Below are 5,600 nucleotides of genomic sequence, written 5' to 3' on the forward strand. Positions count from 1 at the left end.
AGACCAAAAGCCCAGGTTTAATCCCAAGCTCAGTTCACTACACTGAGCCCAAGCCTAAGTTCAAGGCAAAGCCTAGTTCACTGCTAGGACAAAAGGTCAAGCCCAGTCCATTATAACTTTAGTTCAAAAACTCTGAGCCCAAAGCATCAGTTCACATTACAGAGCCCAATTCATTCAAAGGGCATTCAAACCCATAAGTACTCAAAGCCCAATCTAAGCCAAAAGGCTTCATAGCCCAATAGCAACTAGAACCCAATTAGCTAGAACACTCCAAAACACTCCCGATCTCTGTGGATCGACCCGTACTTGCACGAGCTACAACTGACGACCGTGCACTTGCGGTATTACTGTAGGCCCGCGTTTTTATTGCGCTTAATTTTATACACCTTTCCGGGCCCACAAGTTTTTGGCGCCGCTGCCGGGGATTGGTGCTGTGTTTTTCTGTGTTTTTCTTAGCTATTTTGCATTTCACTTCATAGCATTTGCATCTGCATCTGCTTCACTTCATTTGCTGTTGGACCTGCTGTTCTGAACCTGTTTTTCCTCTGCTGGGACGCCACCAAGGAAAAGAACCAAAACCCAACTGGGTTTTTGCAACAATATCAGAGCAGCTGGGCTGTGCTAAAAAGGTAAGCCTAAACCCATTCCATTGAGAGAACCCAACCTGTGGGCTTCCAAATTTCTTTAATTGTGGGCTTGTAATAATTAACCCAATTTTTTGGGCTTTTTATTTTTATTTTGGGTTTGTAATAATTTATTTTGGGCTTGTTTGTTTAATTTGTGGGCTTGTATTTATTTTGTGTGGGCTTGTTTAAATTCTTCCATTGGACTTGTATTTTGACTCTGGGTTTAAACCCAGCTGAGCTTATAACTGATTGTGGGCTTGCTTCCATCAAGTGGACTCGAAACCAAAGTTTTAAAACAAACGTCGGGCCTTAACCAACTGGGCCAAATTAAACTTTCAAAATTAAAACTTAGGTTTCGTGAGCCGCAGCCTTCCTTCCATCCATTAGAGGACAAACAGTGGGCTTGCTCCCATTCAAAAACCAAATATTTTCTTTTTTAAAAAAAAAAAAAAAAAAAAAAAAAAAAATTCTTTTTTCCCAATTTTAAAACCAAATTTTCTGCTCCCATTTTAAACCAAATTTTTTATATCCCATCAAAACCAAAATTTTCCCAAAAATCCAAACAAACCATTAAAACAAAAATAGTGGGCTTTGTGTCTTTTCAAAATGGGCCAACCTCATGCTCTCCATGAATACATGTATCCGTCAATAAAAATTCCATTATCATGTATTGTATTACCTCAAACCAATAACCCTTTTAAAATAAATGCAAGCATGATACAAATACTTCCTATATTTCGAGGGTTCGATTCTGAGAACCCCTATACTCATGTAAGAGAGTTTGAACAAATTTGTCGGACTATGCAACCTGATCATATGTCCGAAGACTCTCTGAAATTGCGTTTGTTTACATTTTCTTTAAAGGAAAGGGCCAAAACATGGTTTTACGGTTTGAGACCACAATCAATCACACTTGGGACAACTCACAATCTATTTTTCAAAAATTCTTTCCACATCATAGGACCATCGCTATTCGTCAAAGTATCAATTGTTTTGTCCAATTGGATGAGGAAACTGTTTTTCACTATTTTGAACGTTTTAATGATTTGTTGAGTGAATGTCCGCACCATGGAATTGAGAAGTGGAGACTTGTCGTCATCCTCTATGAGGGACTAGACTTTAAATCTCGAACCATGGTTGAGTCTATGTGTAATGGTGAGTTTATTGATAAATCTGTGGATGATGCATGGAATTTTTTAGCCGAGATTGCAGAGAAAACCCATCAATGGGAATCCGTTAGGGAAACAGGAACAACACCACATGATATGAGTCACCCCCATGAATTAGAGTTTTATTCTTGTAATAGCTCCGACCTTAGGATTGAAAATTATCCTACATTGCAAAATGCCTATCATGATGATGATGATTATGATGTTATGTTAGAAGAACATGTCTATACTAAAAATGTTATGGAACCTTTGGGTTCAAATACATTAGGCTTCTCTGCCCCGACCTTAATGCATGATATTTCTTCTAGTATTCCATGTGATGTTTCCCCTGATGTGCCGATACACGAGAATAAATCTGTTGATGATGTTGATGATTCTGAGTGTGAACTTGCTAAACTGATTGATGATTGTGAGCATGATGTGACATGTGTAGATGATTTAGGAGATTTTGATTTGATTGATAATGATGTGCCTATTCTTCTACCTAAGTCACAATCTGATGGCCTTCCACCCAACCTAGATTTGGTTTGTACCAATATTGTAAAACCAATTTTTCTGAAAATTCCTAATCTAGGTTTGGAACTGTGTGCTTCCCAAGTCCTTTTGGACTATTTTGCTTCAAAATATAACACTTTTAAAGAGCCACAGTTGGAATGCATTTCTTTGCCCATCCCGAAAACAGTCCATTTCGAGCTAGACCTTTTGCATGATGAACCCCCGAAACTGCGCGATTTTGTTTTCAAAATTATATCTTCTGTAAAATCCAGGTTTGGGGGTAGCTCATTTTGTTTCACAGTTTCACTTGCGTTTCTTTCCTGTTATATATGTGTGAAGCTGTTGAAATGTCTACACTTTGTCTTTTGGGTTGATCCTCAACTCTTTAGATTGTTAGTGTATGGTGAATTTTTTTGTATATAATCCAGTAGCTAAAATTTCTTAAAAAACCCTTTTGTTCCTTTTGTATATATTTTGCTAATCCAATATGATCTCGGTTGAAATATGTTGGATTTTTGCCTTGAATAACGGAGTTTTAATTCTGCTTTCGCCGAAATCGGGTATTCTCTCTCCTTTTACTCTACTCAGCATGTCCCTTTCCATATGTTGCATTTTAATCCTTTCCATATTTTGAAACATTGAGGACAATGTTTAGTTTAGGTTTGGGGGTATAGAGTAGATACCACGATAATATGCCATAAATATGCCATAATTGAAAACAAAACTCCATCTTTTTGAAAAAAATTGAAAAATTCCAAAAAAATTAAAAAATCAAAATTCAAAAAAATTAAAAAATGAAAAATCATAAAAAATGGAGCTCATTTACCTTGAAATGTTGACTCTTGTGCAAATATGTATAATTATTAGGAGTCTTAGTCTAGATATTTAGGCACCCTGATTCTAGCACAATTCACATAGTGATAAGAAATTTGCACGCGCACGATCTACCAATACATGTATGGCCTCGATCTTCAAGGTGTTTGATAGGAAGTTACGATTGCCAATCACTTTAGAATACTGAACGAAACTTGACTAGCTTGTTCTTTGGTTGGGATAGAAGGTGGAGGTTACATTAAGAAATACAACCATCGAATTTAACTGGGTGCATCAAAAAGGGCTACCTCTTGCAAAGTGTCATGTAATTTTTATTTCCTGTTGTATTGTATCAAAAGTGTTTCCTTGTTCTAAAAAAAAAAAAAAAAAAAAAAAAAAAAAAAAAAAAAAAACGATGTATAATTCAAAAAAAAAAAAAATATTCAGAAAAATACAAAAAAATCAAGTATTTATCAATTCCATCATCTCTTGTTCCAAAAATAAAAGAGAATAGTCAATGTAAATAAGAGTCATGTAAAGAGTCATCTTTTGTTTTATTGTAATAAGCAAGGAGGGTGTATGCCATTGATGTACAACGCGAGTAATTGTGAAATACCTCCAACTCATTCACAATTCTCGTAAAGTCCGGACAGCTAGCTAGATTTCGACCTCAGTTCTTAGCCTGAGAAACTATCTTGGTGATTAGTAGTCATAACTTCAGATCTTTCTTTACACATGTGTAGATACACTTTACACTCTTATCACATGTCTTTTTTTGTTATCAGTGCTAGGATTGTGCCTTCGATAGCTAGATTGACATCTCCATTTTGCTGTGAGCTTAACTGTTTTGCACATGTCACATTTGATGGAATCTGAGCTCATATTTTGTCCTTAGGTTTGTAGGCACACCTCTGGTAAACCTTCACGAGACTTCAACTCGTCCACTAGGGACACTTAGTGGTTTAAAAGGCTTAGTGCATACGCTAAATGCATTCGAGAGACCAGCGACAGTGGTATAGTTAGGATTTCCTTAGTTTTGTTTTACTTGAGGACAAGTAAAATTCAGGTTTGGGGGTATTTGATGAGTGCCAAATATTGTATATATTTATCCTTTTTGTTGGCATTTACTCATCTTTTGTGCATTAATTCTACATTTTATCCCATATTCTGTATTTTCATTGTTTTCAAGAATAAATATTTTCTTACTTAATTTTGCATTTTTAGGTAATAAATAAAGTCTGGATGACTTGCGGAGCGGAAAAGAGCAGAAAAGTAGTGAAAAGCCGGGAGAAATCACGCAAGGAAGCCGCGAAGAATGGTGCGCACAACCTCATTTTCTACACACAAAAATGCCTCCGTTCTCAGCCATCAGATCAGTTCTCAGAAGCATCCGATGGTCGCTCTTCATAGAGCATCAAAATCTGAAGTCTCTGCCAAGCACCACAGCGCTGAAATTCCAAGCCTTCAGATTAGATGGTAGTTGAATCCAACGGTCGCTCCTTTGCTGTTCATCAAATCCCGATACTTCCGCTTAACACTACAACACCTAACCCATCTAGAGCCGTTAACTTCGTTGTATCAAAAAAATCTGACGGTCGCTACCAACCTCTTCAGGAGGAACCATCCGATCCACCTACCAGCTTCACATCCCACGGCCCATCTCACGAAACATCACCTCTTGATGGACCCGCCTCACACCAGAACATCCCATACCCTAAAACTATCGAACCAACCTCATTCTTCCTCTTCCCTTCTCTTTCTTTTCCTTCTCCTTCACCCGACAGTTGCAGAGCTCTGCAACTGCAACTCCTGCCCCTCCATGCCGCCAACACCATCACCTCCACAGTTCTGCCACCACCACCTTCCCAAAACCGACCGCCTCGACCATAACCTCAACTTCTCTCTTCCTCGGTTATAGCTTCTCCATCAGACGCTAAAACCTAGAAAGACAGAACTAGGGTTCCATCAGAAGACAACAGTGAGGCGTGTTTCAGGAGCAGAAGAAGAGAAAGCATGGGTATGAGCTTAATCGCAGAGGGGACAACGAAATCAGTGAGTAATTTTGGGAATTTGAGAAAACCCTAATTTCAATTTAGGGTTTCGAAAATTTAGGGTTTGTTGTAAACTATAAATATGGATGTTGTTGCTACTGTTAGGGGTGTTCTTGGACTAGCCAAGTTTCCACCCAATTTGGGTTAGGTTAATTTAATTCCAATTTTAATTGCACTGTTAATTTTTAGGGTTCTTGTTTGGCAAATTTTAATTCTTGTTATATGAATGCTCACTGTTAGTTCACTGTTGTTGCTCTATTGTTGTCATGTTAGTTCACTGTTAATTTGTCATGTTAGTTCACTGTTAATTTGTCATGTTAGTTCACTGTTAATTTGTTGATCACTGTTAGTTAAATGTTCACTGTTAATGTTTAATTCACTGTCATGTAATGTTATGTTCCTGTTAATGCTAGGCTAGAAGTCTTTGAAGCTTTGATTTGATTGTG

The sequence above is a fragment of the Papaver somniferum genome, chromosome 9 (genome assembly GCF_003573695.1).
Source record: "Papaver somniferum cultivar HN1 chromosome 9, ASM357369v1, whole genome shotgun sequence".
Taxonomy (NCBI): domain Eukaryota; kingdom Viridiplantae; phylum Streptophyta; class Magnoliopsida; order Ranunculales; family Papaveraceae; genus Papaver; species Papaver somniferum.